We start from the raw sequence: 20,148 nt of genomic DNA on the forward strand, positions 1-20,148 counted from the left end.
ACAGAATGCAGTCAGAAAAGTCTGGGCAAACCGTTGAAGACCAATGAGCACAAATAAATGTGTGTGGAAGTTTTGCTTGGATCACTGTCGCAGCATATTGTTCTTCACAACCCCTTAAACTACCCTCATCTAGAATATGAGCATCTCTGTTTCCATTTCTAAGTCCTGAGTACACATTCTTCCTTGATTCATCATAGCTTTGAAGAAATATTTTCATAAACAGAAAGAAAAAGAAATTCACATGACAGTTCAAGTTTTACTTTGACATTTCCCATGTAAAAATAGACTTTTTCCTGGAAATGACAAATCCCCAAATGCAAGGCTGATTTTGGTAAAACATCATTTCTCAGCAAGGAAATATTTAAGTGGTAATATTTTGACCTTTTTCATGGTGATCTTGGAATTTTTCCATTCTGAGGAGCACAGTTAATTGAGTGTAATAAAACTTCCCTGAATACTTTCTGAGAGATGCACAGAAGGCGAGATGATCAGAGCTAGTGTTGTAACTGTAGTCCCAACAAAAGATGGATTACCCCATCACAAGTTCCTCTGAACCATAAGGTTAACCAGTTCAATTGGCTTCAAATAGATATAAATTGTTTTCTTTATTGTCAGCGCTTGTCCAAGCTCCATAACCAAGACTGATGGTTGTAGTGACTATCGCCAGCACCTGTAGGTACAGCTTTGTTGCCTAAGCAGCCAAAACAAATGCTCATCTTCCTCTTCTGCTGCTGCGCCTTTGCCATGCACTCCCCTCCAAATCCTCTGTGCAGCTCTTGTTCCATGTACAGTGCAAATCTCTCTGCTCGCTCTGTCTCTGTTTGCATTTCTGTTTCCCCTTCCCTGCGCTCTTCTCCTCCCAGATCCTTTCTGAGGTCTCAGACCTCACTGCTGCTGCTCTGGTCATGAACCACGTGCCATCCGTCAGACTCCCTTTCCTCTCACCCAGCCATCACCACCCCAGTCTCCCTGTCCCCCACCACACATCGGCAGGGATGCTCTGTTCATGCTCCAACAATTCCCAGTTTGAATTACCTTCCCTACTCCTGGAAGCGGGCTGTTAGCCTTTCACCTACCGTGTGTGTCTTTGGCAGCTTGGCTGGGAATGCACAGTAACACTGGTCAGCATCCCTTTCCACATGACTAGAAGTGAGAAGTAGCACTCTGCTATGAATCAAATAATTACTTAAACACTTGGAATAGGGTCTCTGCATTACTGTGTCATGGCACTCTTTTTGGCATCTTGGGATCATCTTGAAAATCTCAACACAGACCAGATTTATTACCAGGATCTGATGTGGTCTGATGGTGAGAATGCTGAAATAAAATCTAGATTTTTCACCCATCCTTTCTGCCTTGTGAAAGAAGGGATTGAACTCTCAGAAAGTGTGACTGTATGAAATCAGGGATGGGAAAATGTTTGAAATCCACACACAGGTTGTCCTTTTTAGAAGAAAACAGACATATTTTCCAGCTCTTCTTCAGGAAAAAGAGAATAGAGAGGCCAGGGTTTTGTGGGGACTGGGGGATCTCTAGACTTTTTTCCTGCTTCCTTTTTAGGTTAGTACTGTAATAAACTCTAGCCACATCTATGGAGGGAAGTTGTTCTGATTTAACTAAAGTCCATTTTGCATTTCCTTTTAAGCCTGACAAGCTCTGGAAAATCCAGTCAGGACAGATGAATATGCTACTGACCCTTCTGATCTATGAAGAACCAAAGCCAGAGGTTTCCATTCCTGTGAGGGAGCGGGCAGAATGACATTTGCCCACGCACCAAAATCTTAGCACAAAACTACTGTCTTCTACACTTCGGGTACCTTAATATGACAGACAGTGGCTCTCTGGGTACCCCAGAATATCAAACTGTGAACCAGGATGCCTAAGACACAACCAGGATGCAGATCCACCAGCTCTGCTGAGTGAGAGCAGGGTCTGTTGGAAAAGCAGTGCGGATAGCTGCTGGTGCTGGCTGTTGCCATGCTGATTGCTAAGACAAGCATCATCAAGGCTCAGCTCTGAGACTTCCCCTTAAGTGGACTCAAACTCCTTTCTTGGTTTCCTCTTACTGGGTTTAAACGTGACTTGTACCAGTTTGGCTTGTAATTATTTTACTGCATATGAAGCCCATGCAATTAATAGTGACAGCAATGTCAAATATCATGTAGCTGGTTTTGTCAGTAGATCTCCAGGAGCTTTGCCATGCAAATATCATTATCTCCATTCTTAACAGTGGGTAGTAAATTGGTCACAGAAAATCAAGTGTCTGCAAACAGCCCTACTCGAGACTGTTTTTTAAGTTCTGTTCTGTTTTTAAGTTTTATGGTTCTTTGTATATGACAGACCTTTGCATGAACTACATTTTGAATGCTCTCATATACTGCTAATGAAACTAGCCAAAGCAATGCCACTTGTGGTACAGGTCTCCAGAATGAGACGGAAATAAATTAAAGGGATTAAAAGATTTTCTTTATTGAACATCAAGGCAACAACACAGCTTTCCTAAAGGAGCAGCAACCAGAAACCTTGCTAGGTTTCCCTTCAGCATGAAACATTGCCAGGCGTTATCACACTGACATGCAGCCGGGAATCACCATCTCAGTTACAGTCTTGCTGGTGGTCTCAAGGAAGACAAACAGATCTGAGAAGAGGCCTTCGCTGCCCTCCTGCCTCCAGCTGGCCTCTGCTCCAGCACTAAAGCACACTACTAGCCCAGGAGGAGAGTATTTTTCTACCTTTCATACTTTTATGTTTGTTTAGATCTTTCACAAACTCTGAACATATTAACTATAAGCAGGATAATACTGATTTAAGCAAAACACTGACCTTCCCCTAAGACTTCTCCATAGCTAATGCGCCCACAATATTTTTCATATCTCTTTTCTTCTTAAAGAGAAACTGTATTTAGGTCACAGTAGCTTATCTGCTAGTACTGTACATTTCCTTAAGAGCAGCTGGAATTGCTGACTGTCTTTGCAACAAAGTAAGAAATAATATTTTAAGCTGATGGTTTACACTTGCTTCACCAGACAACTGACACAGGAGGAAATGGATCAGCAGATATAAGTGCAGTAATACAAGAGATTATTTAAGATGCCCCCTACAGTTCAGGCATCACTTGAAGGGGAACTGTGGAATCAGTGCAAGGGAGTTTCCTCTGTTCCTACCTTTGGCTTCTGTTCACTGCCTGCTTAGGGGTTTGCTTTTGATTAACACACCATCAGGCCCTTACAATCCATACGACTCAACGAAGATGAGGAACTCCAGTCCACATCCTGTATCAGAAGTGTTCTGGTTCCCCTTTAATCAGCTGCATACTTATTAAGGAGGAGTCTGAATTTTAATATTTTTTTTTAAACTTCATCTTACCTATTGATTCACCTAACAAGTATAAGTTAGTATCCTACATTTGAATTATGGAGATCTTCAGAACTTTTTTTCTTTCTTATCCTTCAGGCATCTACATCCTTTTCATTCATTGTGTCATAGGAAAACACATTACAAGGAAACTAAAAAGCTACATTTTGTAGTCTGTGTCCCAAAACCTCTGACATGCAAACCAGGAGATGATATAGCCCCAGCATTCAAAGCTTCTGCTGGGATAAACTGGCTGCTCATGGCTTGGATGGGCATACTCTTCACTGGGTGAAAAACTGGCTGGATGGCCAGGCCCAAAGCGTGGTGGTGAATGGAGTTACATCCAGCTGGTGGCCGGTCACAAATGGTGTTCCCCAGGGCTCAGCACTGGGGCCAGTCCTGTTTAATATCTTTATCAATGATCTGGACAAGGAGATTGAGTGCACCCTCAGTAAGTTTGCAGATGACACCAAGTTGGGTGGGAGTGTTGATCTGCTTGAGGCCAGGAAGGCTCTGCAGAGGGAGCTGGACAGGCTGGATTGATGGGTTGTAGCTGATTGTATGAGGTTCAACAAGAAGTGCCGGGTCCTGCACTTGGGTCACAACAACCCCACGCAATGCTACAGGCCTGGGGAAGAGCCACTGGAAAGCTGCCCAGTGGGAAAGGACCTGGGGCTGTTGGTCAACAGCTGGCTGAACATGAGCCAGCAGTGTGCCCAGGTGGCCAAGAAGGCCAACAGTGTCTGGGTTTGTATCAGAAACAGTGTGGCCAGCAGAACAAGGGAAGGGATTGTCCCCCTGCACTCGGCACTGGTGAGGTTACACCATGAAAGTTTTGGGCCCCTCACTACAAGACAGACACTGAGGTGCTGGAGTGTGTCCAGAGAAGGGCAATGAAGCTGGTGAAGGGTCTGCAGCACAAGTCCTCTGAGGAGCAACTAAGGAAACTAGAGTTGTTTCACCTGGAGAGGAGAAGGCTCAGGGGGCACTTTATTGCTCTCTACAACCACCTGAAAGGAGGTTGTAGCAAGGTGGATGTTGGTCTCTTCTCCCAAGTAACAAGTGATAGGACAAGAGGAAACATCCTCAAGTTGTGCCAGGGGACGTTTAGATTTGGTATTAGGAAAACTTCACCAGAAGAGTTGTCAAGCATTGGAACAGGCTGCCCAGGGAGGTGGTGGAGTGACCATCCCTGGAGGTATTTAAAAGATGTGTAGATGTGGCACTTAGGGACATGGATTAGTGCTGGATGTGGCAGTGCTAGGTTAACAGTTGGACTCGATGATCTCAAAGGTCTTTTCCAACCTAAATGATTCTGTTCTGTTCTATGACCCTCACCAGCCTTCTGTGGGTGCTGGTACAGTAGTACTGGTGCTCCTGGGATGGCTCTGTGCCCAAACTAATCCTCTGTGCCAAAATGCAGAGCCTATCATCCCTGGCACAGTGCCAGGCTAACAAAAGGATCCTGAGTTGTCCTGGAGATGCCCCGTGACATGGCACCATACCACACGTACCTCCATAGCCAAGCACTGCGGTGCTGTGGCTTTGTGCACTGCTGTCCCAGCGGTGCAGGTAGAGGTGCCCTAGAAGGTTTGTACCCGTCACTCTGGTAGGCTCAGGCTCTGTGTCTCCCCAGGACTTGTTTCTAGGGTCTCCTTCTGAACATTGCTGAGTTAACTGTTGCAGAACTGTCTGCTACTGAGTCCCCTCAGGCTTTGGTTTAGGCTAAAGGAATTACTGAATGTCACACCTTTTTCACGGATAAAGGGAAACTAAAAAATAAACAAAACAGAGAAAAAGAAAAAAGTTCCAGTTACTCCAAGGAAATGCAATCTAGTTGGTCCCTGCTCGATCCTTATGGGGTTCTGCTCCTACCACATACCTCACCTCCTCTCAGCCCTCACCTTTGGAAACCAGGAGCTTAGCAGAGGAGGCTGTACAGTGCCTACTGCACACTGACGTTATCTGCCTTTGGTTTTACAAAGTACTGAGCATTTGCAGAGGTCAGTTGTTTTTAGAGGGCTGCTTTTCAATTTTCTCTTGCATTCCTCACAGAAAAGACTTACTTGACAATTATGTAGCTTCAATGGTTGTCAGGTGGTACAAACCACAGAAAGAGTGCGCCTGCATTCTGAAAAATTCCCACTTTGCAGTTGGAGACCAGTCACTCTTACTGAAAAAAGGAAGGCTTCATTATTTTCATCCTTATACACTAGTGTCAGTTCCTTCTTTAACTCCAGAGTTTTAAGTCCTGCCCATATTAGGACAGCTACTTAAGTGGTGATTCAACCAGCATAGCCTGAACTGCTGGTATGTAAACCTCTCGTCATAGGCTTGTCCCTGGAGTAGTCCTTGTGGGGCTCTCAAGGTGTGTACCAACAAGGGCAGGTGTGGTGCTCCAGTGACCCTCTTTGCCTTCCCACCAGCAGTGGGAATACCTGCATGCCAGCCCCGAGAGAGCAGCCTGCACTGTTTCCCGTACAATCTGAGTCACGGTACACTAGCTGAACGGTACTTGTCCACTGGAGACAACAGAATAGGGTTTTGTGGGCTTTTGATGCAGTTCCCTTGCAAAGCCCTCCTGCTTTTGACTCTGCGGCAAAGGAGGAATACGTTCACATCTCCCCCAGGGTGTAATACTGGTGGAGAACTGCCCTTTCAAGGAAGAAAAGAGAGAAAGCCAGGCTGTCCATGCCCTTCACAAGGGGCTTTGAATCAAATCTGAATCACTGTTTGCTCCGTATTATATCATGCTGAGCCCATGCCTCAGCACTTCCGCAGAGGCTTGAAACCAGGAAGGCTTTTTTCCTGCCTTTGATGAATAACTTCGGTGTCAGTGGGAGCCAGGACTGTGGTATCGGTGCTCTCTGAACTACCATGGCTTGGCTGCAGATGGGGACAAGCCATGGCTCCTCAGCCTCAAGCACACCAGTGATCCTTCATCCCTGGTTAATGTGCCTTGGGCATCCAGGGCCTGGAAGGAACTGCCCAGGGTTCAGCACTGGGAAACTCCCCAGGGCTGGGGACGGGGTGTCAGCACACAGAAGAGGGTCAGGATCAGGCCTGGTGAGGGGAACCAATGTCAGACATGGCCCCAGGATGCCCAGGCAGGGCTGTGGTAAGGCCTGTTAGGGTAAGCCCCGGGCACATGCTGCTGGTCTGCTAACTCCAGCTCTATCTAGGCAGGGTCCTGGGGTCAGCAGCAAGCTCCTGCATGGGGTAACCCCCAGCATCCAGTCATCTCAGCTTCTTTAAAATGTGCCAAGAGTCATAGTGTATGTGTGTCTGTCCCTCCGGCCCTTTGGGCCTGCCTCCTCACCCAGGAGCACCCCGCCAGCTAGCCAACGCCAACCATGGCTCTCAGGGGCAGGAGTTCTGAAGAAAACTGAATTCTGCCAGATCTGTGAGAAGAGGCAGTTTGTGAGGGAAAGCAGCCCTGGGAGGTGGAGGGATGCTGTGGCAGGAGGCTAACCCTCCCTGGACACCGCAAGTCTGCAGAGAAGGGGCACCTTATAAACAAGCCCGTCATAGGAATATCTTAAGTCAGAGCTTGCCCATCGCAAGAGTTGAAGGCACAGCTCTGTAGGAAACGAGACTTTATGAGCTCCAAGGCTAACACACAGAACTGGATACCCTAACTTGCTCTTCAGAGTCCCCAGTGAAGGAGATGCCACCAAATTAGACCTGGGCTCTATTTACACCCCTACCCCTATATGACTGTATGCATTATCGCTTTGGGTCTCTATCACTTGCCTGCTGGAAAGCAGCAAGAGGAGCTTCACAGGGGAGTGAGTAGGTTTGATAGAGTAAACCTGACCCTAGTCCTCAGGGATCCTAAAATACACTGTACCTGTGAAAGGATTTAATATCATGTGTGTCTTAGAAAGTTTTGTTTGCCAAGCAGTCTGCAGAAAGCCTGCGATAGCTCCTCCCTTTGCTATGTAACATGCCCTCTTGCAAGAGCAAAGGTAGCTTCACTGTACCGAGCTCCTCACTGTCCTACAAGGAATACAGAGTGACCATTTTTTCTAGCTCTGGGACAGACAGACAAGACAAACAGACAGACACATCACTGCATGTCATCTTCTCCTTTTTCTGGTGCACACTGGGCTTGCTCTGTACTTTCCAGTTGTGCTGGGGCTGTTGGCCTCCTGCCTGCCTTCAGTCAGCTGCCAGTGAGTCACCCTGGCCGCCCGGCAGGACTTTCTGAGAACACGCACAAAAGCCAGCAGTGACAGCGGGTCAGAGCTCATCCCCAGAAGACATGCACCTCTCCTCCCCACCACTTGCAAACTTTCACTGAGCATGAACTCGCTGGTTCTCGGCGAAAGCCACTACCAGCCCCCACCACAGCACAGGCCAAAAAAACCCCAACACAACTGGGTTAACAATTTCCAAGAATAACAGAGGAGCACTTTTCTTTTTCATGCACCATTTTCATGAATGAATTATTCATTCAGTTGTGGTAATTCCTGCATTCATTAAAAATAACCAAAAACCAACGAACACAAACACAGCGACTTCTCTTGGCTGCCGGTGGCTGCTCAGCACTGGGATCTTGCAGAGAGAGGACAGACCCACACCAACCTTCTCAGCCACAAGGAAGGAAGGAAGAAGTATCATACAGTGGCACCGCTGAGCACAGCAACTGCCCCGCAGGCAACATGGGTGCCCTAGTCTCGGAGCTGAATTTGCACACAACTAATTTTAGGTTGGGAAGTGAAATACTCCAAATAACTGCAATTGGTTTAATGCTGTGGTATAATATTGATTTTGTATTCTGGGGAGATTAAAGCTGTCAGAATTAGTCAGTCTTGTATGTGTATCGGCAGCTCGCTTACCAGGGGTATACCACTGGGTACCTCTTGCTGGGCAGAGCTGGGTTTCTGTTCCTACCTCTGAGCCTACAAGGCATCCCATGAGGCTCAGGCACTCCTGCTTGACTGAGCCCCGCGTTAGCACTAGAGGGTCCTCGGGCAGTGGGTGCACCATTTCCTCTGACTAGCACCTGCCTCCTCTGAGCTCACCTTAAAATATCAGCTGTCAAGAAAACTCTTAAACAAGCCCACTGCCTGATCACAGTTAGAGAAATCAGAAAGAAATGCCATTGCTGCTGGACTGGAGGTAAACCAGTTGGTCAAAGGTGGAGAGAGGGGTCAAAATATATTCCTTTTACCTTTTCAACCCTTCACTCAGTTCTGAAACCTTTCACGACACTCAGAGTGTGGAATACCTAGACACAGGATCACAGGGCATCAGGCTGGAAGGAATGTCAAGAGGTGTCTACTGCAATGCCATGCTCAAAGCAGGCACAGCTGTATGCTCAGACCAGGATGCTCAGGGCTCTGTCCAGCCAGTCTTGAAAACGTCCAAGAGCAGAGACTACACAGCCTCACTGGGTGACCTGATCCAGTGCTTGATTCTCATCATGAGGAAGTGTCTCCTTGTATTCATCCTGAGCCTCTTGTTTTGACTTCAGCCCCTTGTCTTTTGTCCTGTCTTTTTGCTGACTTCTCCATACATGCTGAGAAGCTGATGTTAGGTCCTTCCAAAGATGCCTCTGCCCCAGGCTAAACCAACCCAGTCCCTCAGCCTTCATCCAATCACTCAGGACCTTCAAATGCACCCAGAAACTTCAGCATGGGCAGGACCTTTCCTTCATGTGGCTGTCCAAGACATCCAATACAGCACCACCACCAGGAACCCAAAGGGGAGGCAAAGCCTTGCAGCCTGGCAGTAGGAACAGTTGATTTTACTCTCAGTGTTTACCAGAAAGAGGAATGATCTGATTTAGCCATACTACTACCCCCTCACCAACAACCTATCCACCTCAGAGGTCTGTGTTTATTTTTATAACATGCCTACGGCCTGACAGGATTCAACCCACTTGTAACCTGAAGGTTTAATGGTGTTGAGGGGGAAACACCACCCACTACGTATCTTGCATGCTACCAGCAACTGCCTAAAACTTGCTCCCTCTCCTTCCCACACACACCTACCTCCCCCACGCTGCTGCCACCGAAAGGGCTGCAGCAGAGGAGACCTTCCCTCCCCGCAGCCACCCTGCGCTGCGATCATGACCAAATATTATTCACAGGCAGGGAAGGGCTGGTGAAACAAAGTAAGAGCCAAAGGGTGAGGTCTAAGAGGGTGCAGGTTGTGCCTAAAGCCGAGGACACTGAGCGCAGCCTCACCGAACAGGAAGCCAAAGGATGTCAGCAGAGTTGCACGCCTGTAAAAACAATATGCATGAGATCAGCCTCTGACCTCAGCCTCAGCAAGCTGAATGAGCCTGCTGGCACAGCTGGTAACCATCTAAATCACACCTATGTTTGCCAGGTCAAAAATGGGGTAATCAAGAAAAAAACCACTTTCCTCTTTAGAACTGACGTATGTCAGCAGGACTACATGCCCTTAAAGGTAAAACATTTTAAAGTGACTGTTAGAAGCAGAGCTGTGCTGAAAACAGTTGCATTTTGGAAATTGCAGAGCTTTTGTCAAAACGGTAGAAAAGCTAGAAAGTCAGTGTAGAGTAAAAATAAGCAGACCAAAACACTTGCAAAAACTGTTCATTAAAAATTAGTCATCACATGTCCAGCTGGAAACAGTAGACACTTACCACAGGGCTGATGACCTTTCTTAGTGGAAACAATCCATTTCCATCTGTCTGGTGTTGCTGGTCTTACACTAAAAAGTCACCAGGATGGTGTGGTAGAAAACTTTTTCATTTCAGCTATTACAAAGTATCAGCTTTGAACTAAGTTGGTTGTTGTTGTGAAATGAAAAATAACAGTGGCTTTCCCTGGTCATATAGCTAAAAATCACTTTCAGTAAAGTGGCAGTCAGTTCTTATGAAATTACCACATACTTGATACGAATGATTCAAGTGGTTTTCCTTTGTTTTTTTCCTCCATTATGTAATTACAAGGGTTTGGCTAATGCAAAAGTCTTGATAAATTAAGTTTGGACAGGAATTAATATATAAGTGAATATATGATATATGCATATATTTGAAGTTGATAATTGAGGACAGAATTTTGTTGGGTAAGGAGAAGGTAAGACTGCCACCTTTGAAAGAGAAAATTAATAAGGGAATTGCTATGCAAGCAGTGGCTGCTCATTATGACCCACAGCACCAAAAACTGTGGACACGTCTACACTGAACAATGCCAAACCAGCCTGGTGGCATCTTTAGCAGGATGGGACAGTATAGAAAAGTGAGGACCTATAACATGAATTTATATCCAGGCAGATAATAAATTAATTTTCAGTTTGGGATCTGTACCATACACTGGTACTAAAATAACATAGCTGTGCTATTGACTTCAATTGAGCCATTCTGATTGAGGATCCAGCTCTTTGCTTAACTATCTGGTCAATAAAAGTGAAATAAAAGATAACCCTATAGGACAGAAAGGGGTATAGAACCTGATTTGAAGTTCTCTGAAGGCTTCTAAAAGAGACGTTAACCTAATTTGTCTTTGTTTCTGTGGAAAGCCAAACCCTAAAAAGTTTTGCTGGCATCACCATGGCAGAAATGTGACTTTCCAGGTTGCCCACCACTCCCCATCTCACTGTGCTGCCTCGGCTGTGCCCCAAACCCTGTCTGGCATCAGCACCCCACCATGATCACCCAGCTGACGTGGTGGGGCACGCCGAATGCTGCGTCCAGCCCGGGTGAAACCCCTGATGTTCATTAAGAATTACTCATTTGGTGCATAATCAAAATAAGAAATATGCTAGATTTCTGCAGTGCTTATCAACCAGGGCATGGCAACAAGATGCTTGGGAACAGGAGGGTAAGGACAAGGTCTCCAAATGGGACTGTTGCCCTCCTGCCACCTGCAGAGTGATTGTCGCCTGTGTATGCTTTAAGCCACTCCATCACGATGGCCTCCAGCTTCACTGCAAATGTATGAGATGCTAAAGTGAAGCTGTGCCGGGGCCCGCAGCCCTGCTGATGGAACCGGCCCCTGCCAGGGCTGGGACCAGCAGCAGCAACATTGCATCGCAGTGATGTGAGGCTTGGTGCTGCCACCGCTTCTAACTGTGGACCAGGGGCACAGGGGCACCTGAGACATCCAGCCTGCAGTGGTGCATTGTCTAGGCTGGCTTTTCACTATAAAGACAGAAAGCAAAGTCTGGAACTAGGCATTGCACTACAAATATCCAATTTCCCCACATTTCTTTAATGGAAAAAAGAATCCTTCACTTCCTTCCTACAAAGCAGAAGTGTTTGGTGCCAGATAATGTTTATACTCATACTGTTTGGCTCCAACTGCAGCATGCACAAGTTAGGGAGCTGAAAGGTAAATGTGAGGAGACACCTGCAGTCAGTAAAGCTAAGGAGACAGTGGGCCAGACTGCCAAGAGCAAGTGTGAAACCCTTATTACTGCAGGTGTTTAAAAACAGGTAATAGGGGCATCTGATCAGCTGAGGTGTGTGGGGTCCTGCCCCACGGCAGGGTTAGGACAGATCGCCTCTGAGTGCCAGGCTTCTTACATTATCTCTCATGACCCAACAAAAACTCATCTCAATGTGCTACTGCAAGAAGTGCTGTAGCCTCTGCTGATGCTAAAAAGTGTCAAAACCTCAGTTTAAAATATCATGAGAAAGATAGTAATTATGCAGCAACACAGTTTCTCTAACATCAGGCAGAGGTGAAGGATCAGCAATGATTCAGAGAAAATAATGCTGCCTCCTGAATCATTGCTTCCACTGCTGCTACGTTATCATCTACAGCACCCAGGAATTTCCTTCACCATCTCCCACCCTCCAGCAGGGCCAAGAGCACTTTATCTGCTGATGTGTTGGCTATATGATGACTTAAGACTGTGGACAGCTAGAGACAGTCAATTTTGGCCAAGGTTATTTCTCAGTTACAAGTGCTGTCCTTATCTGTTAGGGAATAAATTTCTTGGGCGTGCCAAAAAGCACTTTCAGTTCTCTTGAGAATGGTCACTTCTCTCAGACATCAGCCACATGGATAAAAGTGGTTACTGCCTCAAGATGAGCAAAGTAGGGGTATCTAGGCAACTCAGACCATCTCTCTCCTTATCTGACAAGGATTACAGCTGCCACTACATACCCATAGCACAGTAGCACACCACAGCCTGTGGCAGGCCAGCGTTGTGTTCTGCCTTCTCACAATTCCTCTCCCTTGTGCACTGCTTCCATCCACATTGCTCAACAGACTTCACAAAGGAGAGCAGCATCCTTTTACATTCAATGGATGAGGGGATTGAGTCAGAGAGATACCTTAGCAGAAGCAAGAGTACAACCAAGTCATGTACACCAGGAACGGGCTAGTAAGCAGACAGTCACCATGATAAAACATGGTTCCTTCAGTTGGTGAAGGGGTTGAGCCAAGGAAACCGGGCCCAGAGGTCAAGGGACAGACTGCACTTCTTGCCCTGAAGCATTAGTTTATGCAGCAACACCCTCCTGGGGCTTTGTGTCTGCTTTGAGCAGGCAGATACCTCAGCTGCAGGGAACTCAAATGCAAAAGGCATCCTCTGGTGGTACAAGCTGCTGCCTGCTTTTGTGAGAGTAGGGGGGTGGGAGGTGAAGGGAGGGGACATGCCTCTGCTGTCCTAATACTCAGTTGTGGTATCCCCTCCTTAGGACCATTAGATGCTGGCCTGCATAAAAGCAGAGCCATGGGCTGGTCTCTCTGACACCCATTGTGGCAGGCACACAGTGATCTTCAGCTCTGGGATGTGTGTGCCAGGCAGTGCAGTTTTAAGGCAACCTCACACATACATCAACTAAGACACTTGTCCCTCTGCAGACTGTTCCACAAACTCCAATGGAAACCAACACAACCATTTTCTGTGCCTCTCAGCAAGGAACAGGCAAAGGTCCAGGGAAGAGACCTTGGTACTGATGCTTGTGTTTCTAGGAAGACCATTATGGCAGCTGCAGTGTCTTTTAATTCACCTGAACTGCTTCACATCTATAAGGCTCTTTTTTACCATGAGGCTGGAGAAGACAAGCTGTACACAGTGGCCCATCTCTCACTTATCACTCTTTCTGCTTTACCCTCTGATGGTGACTTGCCCCTGACTAAGGCCTCAGTCCCTGCACATGGATTTTATCTTTATGTGATGTGATTAACACCACTGAGGTCACAAAGAAAGTATGCATACAGGTCCCAAGTCCAGGGCAGAACAGTCTGGAGATAAAAATGATCTCCTTGATGTACGTGGGAAGACCAGCCAGAAAACATCCTTGATCTCTGACAGGACTCTGGGATATTTTCTAATAATGGCAAGTGTATATGCAGATGTTTCAAACAGCCACTCAAACACTAGTTTTCTGGCTACAACTGCAGTAAATGCCTTCATCTGAGAAACAGTCATGTTCCTCTAGGGGGACTGAATTACTCTGCCTTTCAATGCTCGGTTTTTGTTTCAAAGATCTTCTAATGCTCTTCTTAGAAAAGATGTTATCCTCAGCCAAAACCAGATCAGATGGAAACTGGAACAACACCCTGGGAGACCTGAAAGCCCCCTCACCTTTAGATTTCTGTCTGGTGCTGCATGCAGTTTTGTGTACTGTGCATTTATGATCGCTGAGAGACCACAATTGCCTTTTGGAAGGGACTCAGGGACTCAATTTTCAATTGAATAGGTTTTCCCTGGGACATTCTCCCAAAAGTTTAACTTGTGTGCAACTGAAATTTACATAAGAAAGTTTGAACAGTTTTAAAGGCTTTCCCTCCCCACTTGCTGAGCAGAGAGCTAGTGGCTTCCTGTCAAGGAAACATTTAGTCTGTTCTTGTCTTTGTTAGTCAAGTGTGGCATTCCCCTCTGAAAAAAAAAAAAAAAAAGAAGAAAGATATTTCTTAAAAGAAATCAGTCAAGCGATGCTAAATTAGCCTATACCTATATAAATCTCAACAGGCGTGGGTGCATCCTCCCACGCACGGTGCAGAGTGGGCTGAAATGACTGACCATACACTTACCACTTCCAGAGGCCATCCATTTCTAAGAATATAGTGGGTTTTTTTCATTCCTACAGGGTTTTTTCATTCCCACATATGTGTATCTTTAGCACACAGTTTTACTCCAGCCCAGCGCAGCAAGGATGGGCCTTCCCACTGAACACGTAGCAGAAGGCAGAAACACAACATGTTGATGACTTCAATCTGCCACACGTTAAAGCAACTATGCCAGCAAGTGAACCAGATAAATCCCTTTTGGATTGATACTGATCATGTAACTAAGGCGAGGAAAGTGGCTTGGATGTCAACAGCCATCCCAAAGCAACAACTGATCTGTGGTGGTCCCTGACAGGTATGAAAAGAGCTGATAAGGTTAAGAGAGATTTAAGGTCTGCCCAGCAGCAGATTTGTTATATGCAGAGAAAGTTATAAATGGTTTTTCATGCCAATATGCTGTGGAAACAGAGATAATGGGAAAGGATGAAAGTGGTTTGACCTTCTTTCTTAGATCAGCATCTCATACTTAACTCTTTTAACACTGTAAACATGCATCTGCTAGGAGAAAAGCACTGTTGCTTAGAGCCGTGATGACAGCAACTTTGCAACCTAGCATGTATTGCCATGATGCAGCATCACCGACCTGAGTTACTGTGCAACTTTTGAAGCCACTTCAGCAGCATGTCATAGCAGCAGACTCTCCCCCACTGATAAAATAATGGCAGGAGGATCGTGCATGGCCTTCCTCCAGCCATTGTACTGCTGGTCAGAGGCAACCCTCACAAGGTGAGACTACCCTCTGTCATGGCTGCAAGGAAGGGAAATGCCAAAGGCTTGCAGGAGCATTAAACCCTTGTGTTTGAAAACCACAGGGCTCAGTGCTTCAACGAGGCAGGAGTAATGCTTGCCAATGCACACCCAGAAGCACACTCCTGTTTTCGTCGGGAAAACCATTCAAAAGTGACTGGTCACCTCACTTGCCTTTGGTGGTGTCTTTCTGTGAGGTACTTAAACATACCAGATTTTCCTACAGTGCTGCATGGGTGCACTTCCTTGAGTTTCTTTTGGGTGCCCAGTAGACTGAAAACAAGACCCCTCAAAGTAAACAGTAGTCCTTGAATATCTGAGCAGCAATGGATGCTATTTAAAAAATAATTACTAGTTACATTATATTAAAAAAGATGCTTCTAACTAACTTTCTAAGGAGAATATTGCTATTCTTGTGTATTCAGTTAAAACATAGCTGCACAAAGACATTTATTACCCGATTTGGCCATTTTTGGTTTTTTTGAATGTGAGCACAGCTTTATGACCAATAACTGCTTTGTGGATACAGTCCCTACATGGAAGAGCTACATGTCCTCCTTTTTTGAATGGATTAATAGGAAGATGTTTCACTTTACATGCGTTCATAAGACTGTGTATGTTGATAAAGAGACTTTCTATCCAACATCTACACACAGGTCTATTCCATCTTAGCTAATCCAATTTCAGGATGTGTTTGAAATATCCACACTTCCACAGCCCACTCACTTGACAGAGTCAGCATCCAAACTTAAAAAAAAAAAAACACAAAACAAAACAGAGGAGGCATAAAGAGTCACTTTGCTCCTCAGACAAGCTCAGATTTTTTGGTAAGTAACTTTGTAAATGAAGGGTGCAACTTTTTTTACCAGAATTGTACAATTCTTTCTTCAGACACAGTCTATAAAGAAAGAGCTAACTTCCATCAATACGACTTTTGTCTTTTCCTGCAGTACAGAAGCATAGAACACCTTCACAGTGGTGGAAGCAGATGGCTGCTTGCTCTTAGCTGTACTCTACCTGCATATGAAGATGGAATGGTTCAAAAATACCTATATGATTTTGGACCTTATGCCAGATTTTCACATAATTATTTTGGACTTCAGTATACATGTTTCATTTTTTTAAAAAACAGCATAAACATGCTGATAAGAGACATTTCTGCCAGTGTAGTTGTGCTGATAACAGTTCTGATACATAACTGTAGCAAATACTATTTTTTAATTGCCAGATGTTGAATTGGAGTAAGTTACACTGGTATGAAACAATATTTTGTATATATTTATTTATAAATATTTTTGTCTATTTGTGTGTTAATACAAACATGCTGCCCAACGAATACCAATAGTATTCTACTATGAGACTATGTACTTATTTGACAGTGCCTGCATCCAGCAAGACCAGTATGGAGAGTGATTTTTGTGTGTGATTATTATAAACCAAGGCTCATCCAGACAAAGAAACCTGTCAGACTGTAATCTATTGGCTGAATTTGCCCCTTTACCATGTTCACAGAGTCCCAGTCACTGAGGTGGGAAGGCGACTCTGGAGATCATCTAGTGGAGGTCACCCAGTTCAGAGGAAGGTCAACTTGAGCAAGGTACTCAGCACTGTGTCCAGTTGGGTTTTGAGTATCTCCAAGGGTGGAGACTCCACAGCCTTTCTGAGCAACATATTTCAATGTCTGACCACTCTCACAGTAAAAAGTTTTTTTTTATGTTCATGTGGAATTTCCTGTGCTTCAGTTTGTACCCATTACTGCTCATCCTGTCACTGGGCACCACTGAGCAGAGCCTGGCTCCCTCTCCCTTACTTGTCCCCATCCAGGTATTTGTACACATTGATGAGATCCCTCTGAGCCTTCTCTTCTCCAGGCTGAGCAGTCCCAACTCTCCCAGCCTCTCCTCATATGACAGATGCTCCAGTCCCTGCTCATCTTTGTGGCTTTTCACTGGTCTCGCCCTAGCAAGTCCATGTCTTACTTGTACTGAGGAGCCCAGAGCCGGACCCACCACTCCAGGTGTCTCTCCAGTACTGAGCAGAGGGGAAGGATCACTTCCCTCTGCCTACTGGTGATAGTCCTCCTGATGCCGCCCAGGATGCTGCTGGCTGGCTTTGCCGTGAAGACGTTGCCAACCCATATTACCAATAACCCAGACTTGCAGTGCAGGTGAGACAAAGGACACTTCTGAAGTTGGAACCTGGACTTCCAAATCATTTAACAATTTCTGAGAACATCTTCCAGCCTTTTTTCCCCAAAGAAAATGGTATGTGGTTGGGTTTGTGACCCGTTTATCTAAGCAGTGGGAGGTTTATGTGTTCTTCAACAAAGTGGTCGCCTACAGCCTCAGAAAGTCATAGACTGAGAGGGGCAACCAGATTGTTTGCCGATCCCAGTGTTACACATCTCCTAGTCACCCCTGCACTGAGCAGTTAGTTGTATTCAGTGGTGTTTGGCTGATGCTTATCATCCAGAGAGCTGTTTTGATATGACATTCAAGAGATCTTGGTTCCATCTTGTATTTGTTCCAGTAATGATTAACCATAATTTAGCTGTAAGCATCTAACTTCTCATTTGAACCTGTCTGGCTTTGACTTCCAGCCACAGGGGTTTGTTTGCCTTTTTCTGCCATTAGCACCTAGTCATCTCCTTTAGGAAAACCAAGCCAATCTTTCAGCCCAAAGTTTTGTGCCCTTTAAATCTCCCAGTGAAAGATGCTTTGTCCAACCTACAAATATGCCTCTTCATTTTTGAAGACTGAAACTTCCAATTCAAACTGGAAGAAGGGCTTGTGCACCCAATTTTTTGTCTGCTTTTCCTAACTATATCAGCTGCTCAGATAAGAGATGAACTCCACCTACACTGAACCACCTCTCCATTTCTTCACTGTTCTTTAAAAAATACAGTAGAAACTTTGGGGCATAAGTTTGTGTGTTTGCATGCATCAGACCACTATGAAAAACAGATATGCTCTTCCAGATAATAATCCAGATTTTCAAATAGACTGGATTAGAGACAACACCATAAAGAATTAAAATCAGCAGTCTTGCTGCTGAATCCTTCTCCAAAAAAAATTATTGCAGGAAAAGAGGTATGCCAGAAAGATTATCTTCCAGAAGTCTAACCAGCTAAGCTAGAAGCTCCCTAACAGCATGCCTGCCATAAAACCTCATTAATAAAGTCCTTAATAGCTTAAAATGAATCTTAGAACTTAAGTCCTCCTTGAACTCTGTTATTGTTTTTGTGTTCTCTTCCAGATCTCAACATCCCTCTCAGGGGCTGCTCGTACCCATTGCCTCCACCATGCCACGAGTCCCAGTCCTGATTGACAGTGCTTGTTGTGAGCAAACCCTAGTACACCACAAATACAGCAGACAATCAGTTGTTTAAATGAGATACATGCTGTAATTGTGGTGAAGGAAAATGACAGGTCAAGACCTGAAGCATTTTGTGCTCACAGTTAATACTAAATGTTTTCCAGTCATTGATGTCAGTCCTGCAATTTCAGGTGTAGTTATTGCTGCAGCAGAGAAGGTAAGAATCAGCACAATCCCTTTGTTTAACAACTGCTTTATTGGATTTGACCTTGGAAAGCCTGGAGAAAGCCTATATTATCCTCTTACTTGTTACTTCCACAGTGTAATTAAAGAAAGCTCCATTCCTAGTCTGAAGCCACATTGTTGAATATTATAAAAAGTTTTTTAAGAAGGGACACAAGACTTTGCCCTTCCTCCTTTGAATACAGAGTATCATGTCTGAGACCGAGACAAGCCACTAGTGAAGACAGCCACCAGGAAAATTGTGTGTACTGAGTTTTAAAATGTTACTGAGAAATGTCCTACGTGGTGCCACATTCATTGCTCTGGATCTATAGACTGTAATGACATTTGGAATAAATTTCACTTTGATCATATTTTCATGGTGAGGAAGAAAACAAAGTTGTGGGTTCTTTTTGCTCAGAAAAAAATATTTCTTTACCCAAAATAGTGACTAGAGTAAGGACCTATACTTGGTTCGGGGCTTTTATTTTTTCTCCACTGACTTTTTGATAATTAGCAACCTATATTGTAGAGGGTTTCTTTTTCTCCCCCGGCTCCCAACTGGCCTCACAGATTCCTATGACTCACAGAAATTTTTAAAAAACAAACCACCAAACGCATGATCTTAGAAGTATCAGTTTCAGTTTCATTATCAGTTAGTTATTAGAGGGGATTCCACATACTCTCAGTGCAATGGAAAGGAGTACCCTTTTGCTTATTAAGGTACAGGTGAACATCAGTTCTAGGAAATTGCCTTTAATTCCAAAGCCAGACCCTTCATCCGTGTCCCTGGCTTTGAGCTGTTGATACCAGAAGTTGTTTTGATTCCCTCAAACGAGACCCATCCGGACCCCAGAAATTTTTGTAAAATCATGATTCATTGCTTCCCTTCACTGTCGGTCCTGGATTTCTCCTCTGATGTACTCAGTGTTCCCAAACCTAGACCAAAACTAGACCAGCAACTGTGGCAAGGGGGCTGAAACTAGATGATCTTTAAGGTCCTTTCCAACCCAAACCATTCCAGGATTCTATGATTCTATGAAATAATTATTCATCCCAGACCTGCCCCTAGTTATGTTAAATGGCAAGACAACCCTTGGATTCCAAGACAAACTGAAGACCTGTGTTTATTCATGCAGTGTTTCTAACCCAATGTGACCAGAACAAAAAGGCATGCCTTGTCTGATTTTCAGGGGCAAGAGCAAGATGCAGGGATCTGGGGTTTGATCTGAATTCCTCAATGCTCATTTCAAATTTTGATACGATAAGTCTGTGAAATGGCTGTGATACTTGCCCACTTTTCTAAAATCTTGCTACTATGAATGCCAACATATTAATTAAGATTACAGGAGTAACAACACTATTATTCATCAGCGCAGTATACTACACTATGACAAGACAAGCCTCACTCATCTTGCATTAGAGACAGAGGAATGTCCATTTCACCAAACAGCTTGCTAACACATTTACATTGTGCGCAGAAATGTTCATCAGACATTTATAAACC

At 44.9% G+C, this 20,148-nt stretch overlaps 1 long non-coding RNA gene across 1 annotated transcript in view; it reads left to right on the plus strand.

Annotated features, from left to right (window-relative positions):
- The window catches only part of LOC119150537, a 36,177-nt gene that overhangs the window by 3,098 nt on the left and 12,931 nt on the right, over nt 1-20,148 (plus strand). The gene's annotated exons all lie outside the window — the stretch shown is intronic.

Source organism: Falco rusticolus, chromosome 6, assembly GCF_015220075.1.
Source record: "Falco rusticolus isolate bFalRus1 chromosome 6, bFalRus1.pri, whole genome shotgun sequence".
NCBI classification, from domain to species: Eukaryota; Metazoa; Chordata; class Aves; order Falconiformes; family Falconidae; genus Falco; species Falco rusticolus.